We start from the raw sequence: 18,053 nt of genomic DNA, 5'->3' as shown, positions 1-18,053 counted from the left end.
TTTCAACTGTAATTGAAACAGATAATGACACCCTTGTTTTGCGTTTCCTTCCCGAATCCACTGAGAGGGTGCGTAAGACCTGTGTGCCAAAACCTCCATTATTGCCATTTCATTATTGCCAATAACATTATCCTGATCATTGAACACTGACAAGAAAAATGAAGATATTTGACTAATTGGCCCCAGGAGTGGATCTTTCTGTGAGTGTTTGTGCGTGCGTGCGTGTGGGTGGTTGGTGGTGGTGGGTTTATACGCAGTATGTTCTTTGTTGCTTTGTTTATTTGTGTCTTGTCTCACTTGTTGGCAGTCAGAGTAAAGACGTTTCTTACTTCCACCACAACAGAAACAAATATTTGAAACAATTCAGATTCCTGTTTTAATAGGTTTGAGCCAGTGTCAGTGGCTGCTTTGTAAAAAAAAAAACTGTTCTTAATATTTTCTAAACTTCCTTTCATTTCTGAAATACTGTCACGAACGGATGTAGCAGGGCGACCAAGTGCAGCTTGGACCAGGGTTTATTGACGAAAACAAACTAACAGACACGGTAAACTGACAAAACTTACTAACAAACCCAAGAACAGAAACTGAACAGAGACGTGAGACAAAAGACCTCATGACATTAACAATGACAGCAACAAGACAACAATGATCCGACCATCACAGCGACCAGCGCTTGGATCTTCCTCCCGCTGCGACGCCCGATCCACGTCCGTCGTCCGAGCATGTTCCAGCGCCATGGGCTTCGCAGCCGCCATCGGATCTTGCTTCAGCGACGCCGGACTCATGGCCGCCCTGCTCCTTTTCCACTCCGATCCTGACAACTGACATCATTAGGAATGAACATATACCGTATTTTTGGAATTAAAAGTCGCTCCGGAATATAGGTCGCATTAGCCATAAAATGCACAATAACGTGAAAAAAACATATATAAGTCGCTCCAGAGTATAAGTCGCATTTTGGGGGAAATTTATTCGACAAAATCCAACACCAATAACAGGCATGAACGACCAACAACAGGCTAAACGATAGGTATGCTAACGTGACATAAACACAAACGAAGACCTGAGAACGGGCCTGACGTAACATTCAGAGTTATTCAAATAACTATTACATAAATAACACGCTTATAAAACCATCTGTGTCACTCCAATTCATTAAATCCATTGATCGTCCTTTATATCAACAATGCCGGCCGGGTGCGCGCTGCTGACGGCGGTTGCACTTCAAAATATTCCACAGGCCCATCTAACGATATATATATTATATATCAAATAACTATTATATAAGCAATAATATTTTCAAACCATCTGTGTCACTCCAAATCATTAAATCCATCGATCGTCCTTTATGTCAACAATGCCGGCCGGGTGCGCACAGCTGACGGCGCTTGCACTTCAAAATATTCCACAGGCCCATATAACGATATATAAATTATATATCAAATAACTATTATATAAGCATTAATATTATCAAAGCATCTGTGTCACTCCAAATCATTAAATCCATCGATCAAATTTCTCGTCCTTTGTCAACAACGCCGCGCGTGCGCCCTGACGTCAGCATCGTCGTTATTCCACAGATCTAGTATATAACTATATTGTAGCGTTAACAAAGTACAAAGAAAGACGTGGGTTTGGTAAACGGTTCTTATTTTAACAAAACAAAAGTTCAACGAGCCAACAACTACTGAACTGTAACGATAAAAACATATACAAGTTGCTACACGAAATAAAATATATCAAATAACTATAACATAAATAGTTCACCGCCACACGGCCCCAAGCACCGGCGTCGACTTCCAGGCGTGTGGCGGCGTGGACTTCCATCCCCGGAGGTGGCACTTCAAGCCATGGAGGTGGAAGAGAGCTCCATAGAATAGGACCGGGCGTGCGTCAAAGCCATGTCCGAGCCCCATCCACCGTCCCTGGACAGCCACCCGGCCGAGCGCCAGCCCCCGACTTCCATCCTCGGAGGTGAAAGAGAGCTCCGTAGAGTAGGACCGGGCATGCGTAAAAGCCATGTCCGAGCCCCATCCACCGTCCCTGGACAGCCACCCGGCCAAGCGCCGGCCCCCAACTTCCATCTACGGAGGTGAAAGAGAGCTCCGTAGAGTAGGACCGGACGTGCGTAGAACCCATAATAGTTTTTCAAACCTTCTGTGTCACTCCAAATCATTAAATCCTTCAAACTCTTCGTTCTCCGTGTCACTTACAAACAAAGCCGCTAATGATGCTGGTAGTACGTGGGGCTCTTCGTCATCTTCGTCATCCCGTGATTGAATCTTTGTCCCTTATGTACACAACCGCCGCGCAGCGACGCTGACGTCAGTTAAAATTCAAATTACAATAATCCCTTGCTACATCGCGGTTCGTTTATCGCGGTTTCACCTTTTCTTTTTTTATTTTGAAAATTTGTGAAAAAATTCACATAGAAGTCGCTCCTCAGTATAAGTCACACACCCCCACCCAAACTATGAAAAAAAAATGCAGTTTATAGTCAGAAAATACGGTATATCAGATGGACAGCTCAGCTGGGATGTTTTTGAGACAAAGTCAGAGGTGGGATTGAGATGGTTTGGACATGTGCTGAGGAGAGACCTGGGGTATATACAGAGAAGTATGCTGAAGATGGAGCCACACAAGCCAAGAGGTAAGAGGGAGGTCAAAGAGGAAGTTTTTGTATATGGTGCGGGAGGACATACAGGTGGTTGGTGTCAGCGGAAGATACAGAGGACAGAGTAAGTTGGAAACGATCAATCTGCTGTGGCGACCCCTAACGGGAGGAGCTGAAAGAAAATTCTGTAATACTAGAAAAGTCCTTGAGTAACTTCAGTCCTTTTTAAATGTTAATCGTGTCCTTGTGATCTCTCAGTCTGGTTTTAAACCCCTCCAGTGCACATAATAAGATCTTTTGAGGGTTTTAATGACCCACTTATTCCCATAGACATTGAAAACACTGTTTCTGTTAATCTTTTAGATCGCTCACCATGCTTTGACATGGCTATTATAACCTTCCATCTGGAGAATTATGTGAAAAGGAGTGGTAGGTGTTGGATAAATTGTATATATATGTTATCATGCGTTCTCTAATGAGTACTTATTACCGTATTTGCCGGTGTATTGGTCGACCTTTTTCGATCCAAAATCGACCGAAAAAAATCGACCTCGACTTATACACCGAGTCATAAAGTTTAACTTTGTATTCATCGCTTCAAATGTGATGGTAACCAAGGCCGTTTCTCATGCATCTCATTGTGCGTTGCACTTAGAAAATTTGAACCGGGCGGCGTGCGCGAGTGCGCGGCCCGCTGGAAGTCGAATGAGGCGCCGCGATCTCCTCCGCGGTGCTTATAAACAGCCGATCCGCTCGGCGGGGGCTATTTTCGGCCACTTGGCGCGTGCGCACGGCCTCCCGGATGTGCCGGGCGGGTGCGCGAGCTCGCCGGCCGCTGGAAGTTGAATGAGGCGCCGCGATCTCCTCCGCGGTGCTTATAAACAGCCGATCCGCTCGGCGGGGGCTATTTTCGGCCACTTGGCGCGTGCGCACGGCCTCCCGGATGTGCCGGGCGGGTGCGCGAGCTCGCCGGCCGCTGGAAGTCGAATGAGGCGCCGCGATCTCCTCCGCGGTGCTTATAAACAGCCGATCCGCTCGGCGGAGGCTATTTTCGGCCACTCGGCGCGTGCGCACGGGCTCCCGGATGTGCCGGGCGGCGTGCGCGAGTGCGCGGCCCGCTGGAGGTCGAATGAGGCTCAGCGATCTCCTCCGCGGTGCTTATAAACAGCCGATCCGCTCGGCGGGGGCTATTTTCGGCCACTTGGCGCGTGCGCACGGCCTCCCGGATGTGCCGGGCGGGTGCGCGAGCTCGCCGGCCGCTGGAAGTCGAATGAGGCGCCGCGATCTCCTCCGCGGTGCTTCTAAACAGCCGATCCGCTCGGCGGGGGCTATTTTCGGCCACTTGGCGCGTGCGCACGGCCTCCCGGATGTGCCGGCCGGGTGCGCGAGCTCGCCGGCCGCTGGAAGTCGAATGAGGCGCCGCGATCTCCTCCGCGGTGCTTATAAACAGCCGATCCGCTCGGCGGGGGCTATTTTCGGCCACTTGGCGCATGCGCACGGCCTCCCGGATGTGCCGGGCGGGTGCGCGAGCTCGCCGGCCGCTGGAAGTCGAATGAGGCGCCGCGATCTCCTCCGCGGTGCTTATAAAGTGCCGATCCGCTCGGCTTGGAGCTATTTCCGGCCTCCCGTTGGTGCCGGGCGGCGTGCGCGAGCTCGCCGGCCGCGATCTCCTCCGCGGTGCTTATAAACAGCCGCATGCGCACGGCCTCCCGGAATTTGAACACATTTCGTCAATAAATTTCGCATATTGAATTTTGAAGTTTAATATAATGCAACGATTGAGCTCGACTTATACAAAGGATATATCATAAAATCGTAAATTTCCGTCGAATTTTAGGGGGTCGACTTATACACCGAGTCGACCTGTACACCGGCAAATACGGTAATAATATTACTGCACAGAATGCTTGCTGTTTCGCCTTGCAGACGTCCACCAGACGGATTGTGAAAAACAACACGTCAAACGATGCTGTCTGGAACTTCCTGACCTTCTATACCTCTGGGAATCCAAGAAAGTTGTTGATAGCTCAAACTATTTTGTTGATGTCTGCACATAACATTTTGTCCTTGCATTCTTTTCTCATAACATCTTGTCTGTGACTTCCTGTTTCACATAACATTTTGTCCTTGCATTCTCGTTTCTTTTCTTATGAGACAAAGCCCACGCCTTCTCCCCTCCCCTTAGGGGCTAGTCTCACATTGTGGGTAGGGCATTCCAAATAAAAAGAGCGAAGAGTGCAAACAGATTTTTAGTGTAGTCAGATTGCAGTAAATCTGAATGCACTCCTTGCGAGAAAAAACTCAATATTCTGCCTCACTTGTTTTGTCTGCTGATCCTTTTCTTTTATACAGATATTCAGTCAGAAAATTAACCTGACAGAAATTGGGGGCTCGTCCGGGATCTCTACAGACCAGAAGGGGTCTGGCTGACTTTTTCGACACAGGACAAGTCCTTGGCCAAGGCATATAAAGAAACCCTTTTCACGGGGCTGTCTCGATCAAGTCGGCTGGACACCGGAGTGGTTGACGAGATCATCCGAGGAAAAGAACCGGCAGACTGTGAGTATGAATATTGAGTCTGTTAAAAAGAATGAATGTGCAGTGACAAGAGGTCACTTAAAACCTTGACAATTCTAGACCCTGTCAAGTGCAATTAGAAACAGTTAAATTCCGCTGGGATGATGGAGTCCCCTGACTTATTCAATTAAATTCCATGGGAGGGCGGACTCCTCTGTTTTCTAATAGAAGTACAGGTGTTCAGAGCAGTTAAATTCCGCTGAGGTTTCGTGGGGCCTCCTAACTTAAAGAGTTTGTTAAAATTCACGGGAGGGCGGACTCCCCTGCTTGCCTGTGAGATGATAAGAGTGCGCATTGTGTGTGTGTGTGTGTGTGTGTGTGTGTGTGTGTGTTTGGTTTGACTGAGAGTGATCTCAGTAGAGCTCTCCTCTATATAAACACACAGGATTGTAAACAGTGGCTTTGTGTGGACGCAGAGGCAAGGACTCTCCGCTTCCTCCGGGAAGGTGAAAGGAGACTCACCACACATCAAACATTAAACCACTGTCCTGTGAATTAAATTGGCTTTTAGGACACTGTAGGTGCCATTCGAATTGCCAACTCCTAAATTTAGAAAAATAAACCATGGGAAAATCAAATAGCAAACAAAAGTCGCTACCTCGACATGAATTAAAATGCAAAGATTGGAAATTAATGGAAGGGGTCGACACCGAAAATATAAAATATCTTGACAAATGCATATTTTGGACAGAGGTGGGGGGTTGCATTATGCGACGTGGCGGTGGCGAGGCTCTCCGCACTTCAGTTGCTCCCCCCACCCTTGTTATCAGCTGGGAAGATTGTCATGTCTATGTTGTGGGCCCGTGTGTTTGTTTCTGTGTATGTTTGTCTTTGTGTATCAGTTCGTTATAAAGGTTGGAATTGTGTTAAATCGGTGCACGAAAACGGTGTGCTAGACAATGGTTTATCAGATTTGCATTGTTAAATGTAAAAATGAGAAATCATAGAATAATATGACGGTTGTGGGCAGAAACTCGTCCGACGAGGAGAGTGCCCAACCCTCATAAAAATGTGAGAGTAAGAGAAAACATACATTGTAGAACTGGATAAAATTAAATTATGATTGCAGATGTTAAATTTAGGAGGTTTGATTTGTAATCTGACATTTTGGGTCCCATTTTGAAGAGTCTCTGGAGGAGCATAGGTTGTTTTTGTTTGTTTTTAAAGATATATTTAACAGTTTATCTCGGTGCAGTATAGCAATTTTGCAAGACTTAAAATAAAAAATTAAAAAGCAAAATTACATTCTCATTTTCCCAGATGAGAGGAAAATTGAAAGATAAGGAAGACGAACAAAAGATAAAAAAGAACTTGCTGTTGCACAGACAGGAAGATAATGACACAGTGTCAGCGCGAGTTCGCTTAAGAACCACAGCTGAGAATGTGATGAATGAAGATGAGAAAAATGATCAAATTACAAAGACAGATGTTGCGGCACGGCAAAGCGAACCATCCTTTCCGTCTTTGTACCCCAAATGAAACAACTCATTGCTTCCTATAATTTGAGGTGATGAAGTACAACAGGTTTTCATGGCATCCTTAACCAAACATTGGGCAAGCGTTAAAGGCATCTGGAGTCCTTTTAATCTCCAGGGCCGTCCATTGGAATATAACGGGGTGCCATTACAAATACAAATTGACCAACTATTGGGCAGGATAAAACTAAAATTCCAATGTAGAGCAAATTACACAGACATTGGCCGAACTAAACAAAAAGAAGATGGGCTGCTATTTCAAGTCATGGGGTCACCCATGTCTCGGCGGGGCGTATGGTGAAACAAGTTGAGGCTATTTATACAACATACGGGTTTGCAGCTTTTTCACAACACTTTTGCAGAGCGTGTTTGATCTGTGCTAAACATAACCCACAAGAAAATTTAAGACCTCAGAGAGGAAAGTTCCCGCCTCCATTGTATCCGTTTCAGACAATACATATGGTTTATATCCAATTACATAAATGTGAAGGGAAAGAATATTGTTTTTTCTGCATTTATTTGTTTTTTACATTTAAGTACGGAAGGTGAGCAAAGTCTGGTAATAGTGCCTGATCCTGGTGCCAAGATCCAGGGTTGACACGAAAGCTAGGAGAAGCCTATTCCAAGACACCAACCCGAAGCTCAGGGTGTTGACTCTGAGGAGATCCAAAACATGAGCATTAGAGAGTCATTCGTAAAGTACTTTAATTGGGCTGTAGCCTGCGCAAAGTCTACCATGTGCTTTTGGTTGCTTTTGCTGGTTTATGTTATTGTTATTTTTTTTTCCGGGGGTTATTTTATTTTATTGGTAGAGTACCATGAGCCTCGAACATTCTTCTCTCAGGCAACTACCAACACTGATTCTAATCAATATGGCTCATGGGGAAAAATTCCTAGACATAAGCGCAACACAAAATCCCCTTTTGATCATGTTGTTTGTACTCCAGAAACCGTCCACGTTCCAACTTGCGTGCCATGGCTTTTGTCCTGGAGTTACAATAATTCATTGATGTTTACTGTGGCTCCTAATACGTCTTCTTCTATTATTTTACCTTTGAAAAGTTTGAAAGGTTTTCAAAATGGTCACCCCACTACTGTGGGTGAATGGCTCGGATATTGGTGGTATTTAACTGGCCACCCGGTTAGCACCGACTGGGGCACCCTTGTCACCACACAAACGCAAGATTATTGGCCCTCTGGTTCCACTGAAGAGGCTGTGTTCTTTGCTAGACGAGTAACTTTGAAGAATCAGGGCACAAGCCTCCTTTTGACTCTTACACTCACTGATGGTCAAATTCGTCCTCCAAATGCAACCTTGTTTAACACTTCCTGTTGGGGTTTTTAACTGTGGGCTTGGTCCTCTGGAATTGATCCTCACTTTCCTATTGCTATTTGCATTAACAAAACAATGTCGATCGAAGACCGTCCCGTTATAAATAATTACACCCTGTCAGCAGGAGCAAAAATCACAAGTGTGCTCCTCACTGATGTAGACAGCTATTTTTTAGCCTCCACGGGAATAAGCGGTCAAACCAACAACTGGCTTCTTATGGTTGAGCAAGCCGCAAAGATGGCTAACACCAGTTGCATTGCATGTATGGGTCCAAGACCTCTTTTGAGAATTATACCTGCAAATATAGTTCCTAGGTGTGCTGTTGTTTTAATGTTAAACTCGTCCATTTCACCCACTCATGATTGTTTTAAATGGGATAAGGTTTACCCTGTTGTCTCTATGACAAAACGTAAACCCCTTTTTTTTTTCCGATGTAGCTAAGGGTAATTTTACATGCATTAGATTACCTGGTACCGGTGAGAAGCTCGGCGCCCTACCTGCTCCATGGTGTGGGTCCATGACCAATGTCACTGCCCCTTTTTTGCCCATTGCTCGTAGTGATATTTGGTTTTGGTGTAATAGTAACAAACTTTATGATAGGTTGCCTTTAATCAGCTCTGGAATTTGCGCTTTGGTAACCCTGTTGTTTCCTGTTCATTTGATACCAATGTCCTCTTATGATCTAACATCTTTTGCTAACTCCGTAGTGCCCGAATTCTGGCCGAGAACGAAGCGAAGCGCCGAATGGCAGGGCGCGGCTGATCAAACTTATATAGATGCCATTGGTGTTCCTAGACGAGTACCGGATGAGTATAAGCTGGTGAATCAGATAGCAGCTGGTTTTGAATCCGCCCTGTGTTGGTGGTGTACTCTTAACAAAAATGTTGATAGGATTAACTACATCCATTACAACGTGCAGAGGCTTGGAAACTTGACCGAGGCGGGTTTCAAGGCGGTCCACTCCCAACTGGCCGCTACCTCCCTCATGGCTTTCCAGAATCGAATGGCCCTTGACATGCTACTCTCAAAAGAGGGCGGTGTCTGTGCCATGTTTGGTGAGCAATGTTGCACATTTATTCCAAATAATACTGCAGCCGACGGAAGCCTGTCCCGGGCCCTTGAGGGCCTGCGGACCTTGAATGGGAGGATGAAGGAACACAGTGGGGTGAACACAGAGGTTTGGACCGACTGTTTGAACGTGTTCGGAAAGTACCGCACCCTGGTTTCCTCTGCCCTGGTCTCCATTGCCGTTTTCTCTGCCTTTTTGACCCTGTGTGGATGTTGTTGCATTCCTTGTCTCCGATCCTTAATTAACAGGCTAATTACAACTGTTATCTCTCCACCAGCTGAGCTGAGACTTTTCCGTTGCTCCAAAGGGATGACCTTTCGATCGACGGGGGTTCTTTCTCTAGTGACGACCCGGTCAGCGAATCTATTGTGGTAAACCTGTCCGATTTGTTTCCTGACCCTGGCTTTGACGATTAAGACTCAATTTCCTCCCTAGTGTAAGTTAGTTCTTGCGAAATGTGATCCCTTGGCTGAAAATCTTTTGAAGTGGCCATATGGGTGATAAGTTGGTCTCCGGGAACTTATGATAAACAGGGGGGAATTGTTAGATAAATTGTATATATATGTTATCATGCGTTCGCTAATGAGTACTTATTAATAATATTATTGCACAGAATGCTTGCTGTTTCGCTTTGCAGACGTCCACCAGACGGATTGTGAAAAACAACACGTCAAACGATGCTGTCTGGAACTTCCTTACCTTCTATACCTCTGGGAATCCAAGAAAGTTGTTGATAGCTCAAACTATTTTGTTGATGTCTGCACATAACATTTTGTCCTTGCATTCTTTTCTCATAACATCTTGTCTGTGACTTCTTGTTTCACATAACATTTTGTCCTTGCATTCTCGTTTCTTTTCTTATGAGACAAAGCCCACACCTTCTCCCCTCCCCTTAAGGCAGGGGTGTCAAACGTACGGCCCGCGGGCCGGGACCGGCCCGCCGGTGGGTTCAGTCTGGCCCGCAGGTTAAATCTGCATTATTAAAGGAGAATAAACTTAGTTTTCATTAAAATTTGCAGTTCCTATATTGTCCGCTGGGGGCGCTGTTTTAGTCAGTTCTATCGCTTTACCCGCTATTTCTGTTGACACTGGCACCCTCTTTAGTGAAATGTCTTTGTCAAAAAAGAGAAAAGTGGACACAGAGTGTCGGATTTTTCAAGAAAAATGGACCTCTTCCTATATGTTCACGGAGGTGAATGGGAAACTTGTGTGCCTGATGTGCATGCAGCAAGTTTCGGTGCTTAAGGAATACAATATTCGGCACCACTATGAAACTCAGCATGGAGGAAAATACAACAGCTTGCACGGAGAACTGAGAAAACAAAAGGTAAATGAAATGCTGGTGGGTCTGAGGAAACAGCAATCTGTTTTCACCCGGAGCCGAGAGGTCAGTGATGCTGCGGTGAAGGCCAGCTACGTAATTGCTAGCCAAATAGCACTACGGTCAAAGCCGTACTGTGTCGGGGAGTTCGTCAAAAACTGTATGCTGAAGGCTGCCGAAATCGTGTGTCCTGTGAAGCGACAAGCGTTTGCCAATATTAGCTTGGCATTTTCCATTGCAATTGATGAGAGTACTGATGTTACGGACGTTGCTCAACTGGCCATATTCATTCGTGGAGTTGACGAGACTTTGACTGTCACAGAAGAGTTTCTCGAGTTGGTGCCTACGACCGACACCACAACAGCTGATGACATTTTCCGCTCCGTTGTTAGAGCGCTGGACAGAGTCGGGGCGGACTGGTCCCGCGCCGTAAGCCTGGCTACTGATGGTGCGCCGTCAATGATCGGGAAAAAGGCAGGTGTTGTGACAAAGTTCAGAGAGAAAGTACAAGCCGCAAATGGAAGAGGTGATTTTTGGACATTTCATTGCATTTTGCATCAGGAGGCATTATGTTGCAAGTCGCTAAAAATGGATCACGTCATGGAGGTGAACTGTTAATTTCATCTGAGCCAGAGGTCTCAATCATCGTCAGTTTGACAACTTTCTCAGTGGCTGTAACATTACCCATGGTCTGCCATACCACACTGAAGTAAGATGGTTAAGCAGAGGTGCTGTGCTGAAGCGCTTCTTTGATCTACGTGGGGAAATCGGACAATTCATGGAGAAAAAAGGAAAACCTGTTAAGGAATTAACTTGCCCACTTTGGCTGCAGGATCTTGCATTTAAGGTTGATATTACAGAGCAGCGGCTCGGTGGCGCACTGGGTAGCACGTCCGCCTCACAGTTAGGAGGGTGCGGGTTCGATTCCACCTCCGGCCCTCCCTGTGTGGAGTTTGCATGTTCTCCCCGGGCCCGCGTGGGTTTTCTCCGGGCACTCCGGTTTCCTCCCACATTCCAAAAACATGCTTGGTAGGCCGATTGAAGACTCCAAATTGTCCCTAGGTGTGAGTGTGAGTGCGATTGGTTGTCTGTCTCTGTGTGCCCTGCGATTGGCTGGCAACCAGTTCAGGGTGTCCCCCGCCTACTGCCCGATGACGGCTGGGATAGGCTCCAGCACGCCCGCGACCCCCGTGGGGACTAAGCGGTTCAGAAAATGGATGGATGGATGGATTACAGAGCACTTGAATAATCTGAACAAAATGTTGCAAGGACGCAAAAAAATTGTAACACAGTATTATGACAGCATATGTGCATTCAAGTTGAAGCTTGCGTTATGGGAGACGCAGATGGCAAGCGGTGACCCTGCTCATTTTCCCTGTCTCAGAGATGTGTGCGCGGCAAGCGTTAATCCTGAAGTGACGCAGTACAAAGACAAGATTTCAGGGTTGCTGAGGGAGTTTGAGAAGCGATTTCAGGTCTTTAGCGAACTTGAGACAGAATTTGCAATTTTTCCCTCACCATTCACTGTCAGAGCTTCTGATGTGCCTGTTGAAATGCAACTTGAAATCATTGATTTGCAGTGTGATGTAGAATTGAAGGACAAATTTGCTTCTGTGGGCTTGGAAACATTTTACAAGTATCTCCTACCAGGCTATCCTAAATTGACAGCACTGGCTGCAAAAATTTTGTCCATGTTTGGGATTACCTACATTTGTGAGCAGGTCTTCTCAGTAATGAACATTAATAAAACAAAGCTTCGCTCAAAGCTCACACATAAGCATTTAAATGAGATTCTGAAACTGGCTGCTTCTCAGGATATGATGCCTGATATTGATGGACTTGTGCAGGCTAAAAGATGCCAAGTTTCAGGGGCAAATATTGAGCAAGACTAAATCCTATGGAATGCTGCTTTCAACATTGCACTATAAAAATAAACAGCTCTGAATATTTGCTGTTGTAATTGCTGGAAAAGTCAGTGTTAGTCAGTTTTCTTGTCAGTTTTCTTTGCATTATTTCTTATGCATGCCATATATGTTATGTGAGTTTTTTGTACATGTATACATTTTATGCATTAACAAGGAATAGGAAAATTTACTTCATCAAATGTCTGTTTAAAAGAACTGCCACTTAAGATTTCAAGTGTGTGGAGTCAGTTCATGTGTTCAGAATTGCTTCCCAGATGTGGAAATAAATAATACATAATTTAGATAAGTTTAAATAATTTCTAAATTTGTATGTGTTTGATGTAGTTTAACATGCAGGACAGTGTTTTTAAGTTCCACAAAACTGCGAACAGATGTTTTGCAACATTGTACAATGATCAATTTTTATGCATAATGCACTTGAATAAATGTTAAAGTGAGTAAAAGTGTTGTTGAAATTGCACATACTTTTCTTAAAAACTCTTAGGTTGTTCATAATATATTTAGTAAAAGGGACAATTCATTTCATATAAAGATTTTTATAATTGATGTCTTCTTCTTTGCACTAATACAAAGAAAAAAAGTGGACTTATTGTTAGTTCTATGTAATTTTGGAATAAGTTTACTGGTCTGGCCCCCTTGAGATCCAATTAAGTTGTATGCGGCCCCCAGACCAAAATGAGTTTGACACCCCTGCCTTAGGGGCTCATCTCACATTGTGGGTAGGGCATTCCAAATAAAAAGAGGGAAGAGTGCAAACAGATTTTTAGTGTAGTCAGATTGCAGTAAATCTGAATGCATTCCTCGCGCGAAAAAACTCAATATTCTGCCTCACTTGTTTTGTCTGCTGATCCTTTTCTTTTATACAGATATTCAGTCAGAGAATTAACCTGACGGTAGGTACTAGAGTAGCCTTACTTATCCCAAAGAAGTTTCGCTTTGTGAATTTTATTCATCATATGCTCGCCTCTTACATGGAGTACACCAAGGATACATTCTGGGTCCTATCTTATTTTCTTTGTACTTGATCCCTATGGGTGGTGTTATTAAAAATCATAGCTTCTTATTTTAATTTAATGCAGACGACTCTCAAATTAACCTCCCAGTGGAGATAAAATACCCAGTGCTTGTGCTCAATACTTATTTGACAGCCTAGCTCAGACATGGGCAAACTACGGCCCGCGGGCCACATCCGGCCCACGGGGCCGTTTAATCCGGCCCGCCAAACCTGAATAAATTGTATTATTGAACTTTTTTTGGGTCATTTTCCCTGCAATTAGTATGTTTCCTAATTAGATGGGGAAGTGCCCGCCGCGCATTTACTCCCGGAAGCCGTGTCAGAAAGCTCGGTGCACACTCACAAGTGTGTGTACGCTCTATTTCCATCAGTGCCGAATTTCGAGTGTGGGCTGTGACGTCAGTATTCTCGTAATTCGCGCGCTGAGCTTTCAGATACAGTTTTACGTTAATGCCACCCACAAACCTACATCCATCTGCTCCTGGTTCGGCCCCCCGATCAAAATTTAGAACCAAATTCGGCCCGCCAGTCAAAAAGTTTGCCCACCCCTGGCCTAGCAAATACATTCTGGATGGCCCTTAATGTCCTCAGTTGTAACAACAGTAAGATTATATTTTTTGGCCCTGGTAGCGTCCGTAATCATCTATTACTTTTTGACACCCTTACACATTATATGAGGCTTTTTGTCACCAGTATAGATGCATGTGTTGACTAGGATTTTAAAATGGTGCAAGCATTTAAGTCTGGAATAAAATCATCTTTCCTTTAGTTGTGACTATTAATGACGGTCAAGCCTGTTCTTTCTTTTAACTCTGACACAATTTCACATCTTCACCAGTTTCAAAATTTGCACATTCATGTTAGCCAGGCTGCCCTTTGGCTGTGCAGAACACTGCTACGCATCTGCTGACTAGCACACTCAGGAGAAAGCATATTATGCCTGTGCTAGCTACTTTGCACTGGCTCCCAATTTATTTTAGAATACATTTACATATTTTTCCAATACAGTTCTTAATGATCTTGCTGAATCCTACCTCACTGATATTTTTCAAGGTGTGTCGATAAATCTCCCTTGGTTGTTCCCACGTCATGGTTGAAACACAGGTCCGACAGACGTGTTCGGTTGGTGGCTCCCAACGTGTGTAACCCACTGTCTCCCATATTAGATACTGGTTTCTAATCACTTCTGAAAACACACTTTTTTTCCTTGACATTGCCTGACCACTATGAACTTTCTGTATTCTTTGTGTGGGAATTTGTGTGTTTTGAATGGACTGCACAGCACTTTAGTGAACTTGTCTGTCTTTTGGTTTTACCTGAGTCACACATTTGGATTGGATTGAATGGATTCATAAATTGCTTTATGCTTAACACTCTTAGGAAAATTCGCCCATTCCAAATATTAGGTATTTTTAGAGCAACGTTCATAAAGGAACTGTCCCTACGCTCTCTGATATCTTTCGATTCTCTTTGATGTCTTTTATGTCGTTTAGTCACATACTGACATTATTTCTTTCTAATGTCTTGTACCATTAGGATCGCTCAAATCCACTTCATCGATACATAATTAAGTCCAAAGTTTTAATAAAGTTTCAATAAACAATGCAACTCTCGACTGGCAGTGATCATCACCTTTCAACTGGTGACCCAGAATGACTTGATGCCACGACGTGAGGCCAACGACTGCCTGCCGTTTCCCAAGGATAACTGCAGCACACCTTCACAGAGACCAGCGACACACCCATTCCGCTGGATGCTCTTCTGCCACCGCAGTCGTCTGTCAGAGGTGCTGCGTGCTTGCTGGTGGCAGTAACAGTGGCTCAGTCAGGCACTGGCCAGCAGCCCAAAGTGCCGCGACATGTCACTATATAATGCGTCAGGAGAGCCGCATGCCACAGTTAAGGCCGACCCACCGCAGCCGTCCCGCCCATCCTGTCAGTGCTACGGGGAACCTTCCACCCGGGCCTCAGCGCATGCCCCCTGAATTTTATTTATTCTATGTGATGCACTTTAAACTGGTTGTACTATACTGTGTTTTGGTGCACAACAAATTCATTGCTCTAATATCTTCGATATCATAGGTGTCAAAGTCAAGGCCTGGGGGCCAGATACAGCCGCCACATCATTTTATATGGCTCGGACAGGAAATCGGGCGTCAGCATCCAAGGGTAGAGCTGGTATATTTCAAAATAAAACCTTCTATTTCTTCCAGACGCCACAAGCGTATTTTCATGAAGCTGAAGAAATTCCATGGCTCAGACAGGAAATTCGGCATCGGCGTACGAGGTGGATACGATATATTTAAAAATGAAACCGTTCTGCTAACTCTTTTTTTCTTTTAATTCACAAAAAACATCACATATCTACAACATGCAGACCTTCCATCTCAGCTATACATAGCTTGGCATGAGTCAGACATTTAAAAGTGTCACGACTCGTCATTCCATTGTGTGTACATTTTGTCATAGTTTCGGTTCGCGTGTGTGCTCGCCCCTCCCCTCCTGTGTGCCCATGATCAGTGTAATCACCCTCACCTGCCTCTCGTTGCATGTCTCGTATTTAAGTCCTGTCTGCGTGTCACTCCCTGTCGGATTGTTCTTGTTTCTTGTCATTTTGTCTTGTCTTTCTGTTCGGTTAGTTTCTCTGCAAGTTGGCCTGTCCGTCTGGCGCTGACGCAATTCCAGCAGAACTCTATTCAGCTTGTGGACCTCCCCTGACCAAACATCTGACAAACCTCTTTTGCACCATGTGGAGCCAAGGGAAGCTACATCAGGAGTTCAAAGATGCCTCCATCGTCCACCTATACAAGCGAAAGGGCAACCGGCAGGACTGCAACAACCATCGTGGCATTGCTCTGCTGTCTGTAGCAGGCAAGATCCTGGCCAGAATTCTGCTGAACCGTCTGACAGAACATCTTGAGCATGAAGTCCTCCTCCCAGAGAGCCAGTGCGGATTCAGGCAGGGTTGTGGAACTGTTGACATGATCTTTGCTGCTCGCCAACTCCAAGAGAAGTGTTGTGAACAGAACGTCGGTCTGTAATCCACCTTTGTAGATCTGAAGAAGGCCTTCGACACTGTTTGCCGTGAGGGGCTCTGGAGGATCATGTCAAAGTTTGGCTGTCCCAACATCTTTATCCACATGGTCCGCGAGTTCCATGATGGAATGCAGGCACGAGTCCAAGACAACGGTGCATACTCTGAGCCCTTCCAGGTGGAAAACGGAGTCAAGCAGGGCTGTGTTCTGGCACCCACTCTGTTCAGCATGATGTTCTCAGCCATGCTGACAGACGCATACCGTTTTAGGAACGTGGGTATAGACCTGCGGTACCGCACCGATGGCAAGCTGTTCAATTTACGGAGACTACAGGCAAAAACTAGAGTGCAGACGACCACAGTCCACGACTTCCTCTTCCCAGACGACTGTGCACTCAATGCATCCAGCCAGATGGAAATGCAACTGAGCATGGACATCTTTGCCACAGCATGCTCTGACTTTGGCCTCACCATCAGCACAAAAAAGACAGAGGTGATGTACCAACCTGCTCCTGGAGCCCTTTACAATGAGCCCCTCATCAGCGTGAATGGTGAACATCTCAAGGCAGCTGAAAAGTTCATCTCCCTAGGCAGCACCCTGTCCCGTATGGCCAATATAGATGAGGAAATCATGCACAGGGTGGCACATGGGAGTGCAGCCTTCGGCAGACTCCGCAGCTCTGTCTGGGAACGTAGAGGGCTCTGCCTGCAGACCAAACTCAAGGTCTACCGTGCTGTTGTCCTCCCCTCCCTGCTCTATGTCTGTGAGACATGGACCGTCTACAGCCGACATGCAAAGCAGCTCAATGCCTTCCACATGAGATGCCTCAGGAAGCTACTGAACATCAGATGGCAGGACAAGATCCCAGACACTGAGGTCCTCCACAGGGCAGAGATGAAAAGCATCTATGCTATCCTCAAGCGCTCCCAGCTGAGATGGGCTGGTCATGTCTGCCGCATGCCAGACGAACGCCTTCCAAAAAGGCTTCTGTACGGTGAACTACACCTTGGCAAGCGCTCTCGTGGCGGCCAGCGGAAGCGGTACAAGGACACCCTAAAGGCCAGTCTCAAAAGATGCGGTCTGGACCCAGAGACCTGGGAGGCCGATGCCCAAGCACGGCATTGCAGACTTTGAAAAGCGACGCATCCATGAAGCGGAATGGAAATGACAGCTTCGCAAAACAAAAGACAATTCTTCTCTCCCACCCAACCAGCCCTCAACCCTAACCTGCCCCACTGCAACCGGTCATTCCGTCTAGGGATTGGCCTCATCAGCCATCTCCGCACACATAAGACATTGTGAAGTCACATGATCGTCTTCGAAAGCGAAGGACGAACATGATCATAAAGTTACGTATGTTAGTTTGCCGGTTCTGTTGGTTTGTTCCCCTCATCCTCCCTTCCAACTCCCTTTTCCCTCAATAAGCTGCATTTGGTCACCCAGCTCCACTCATTCCGTGACAAAAAGGCAAAAAAACGGGCTCAAAATAAATTTAACATGACAAAACAACACATGACAAAATAACACTATACAAAACTTGCTTACCCATGGTAGAAGAGCCAATGTGCCGGAAATAATGTCCCATAAGCGTATCAATGTGAACAAAAGGATGGCTATTGTTCACAAATAGCTCTGTTTTACTTTCTTTTTGTTGCGTCAACTCAACTCTTCATCGTGCACTCCCCGCCAT

General features: G+C 45.6%; 1 long non-coding RNA gene across 1 annotated transcript; it reads right to left on the bottom strand.

Moving 5' to 3' along the window:
- Window positions 1-352: 352 nt before the first annotated feature.
- LOC137840564 (uncharacterized) lies at window positions 353-18,035 on the bottom strand. The gene is made up of 2 exons (XR_011087303.1): window positions 17,909-18,035; window positions 353-821 (listed from the first exon to the last, which is right to left on the bottom strand). It is a non-coding gene; the product is annotated as an uncharacterized lncRNA (long non-coding RNA).
- Window positions 18,036-18,053: the final 18 nt, after the last annotated feature.

Source organism: Syngnathus scovelli, chromosome 8 (genome assembly GCF_024217435.2).
Source record: "Syngnathus scovelli strain Florida chromosome 8, RoL_Ssco_1.2, whole genome shotgun sequence".
Classification (NCBI taxonomy): Eukaryota; Metazoa; Chordata; class Actinopteri; order Syngnathiformes; family Syngnathidae; genus Syngnathus; species Syngnathus scovelli.
Note: the sequence above shows the minus strand (reverse complement) of the source record. Positions and strands in the feature narration are given on the sequence as shown.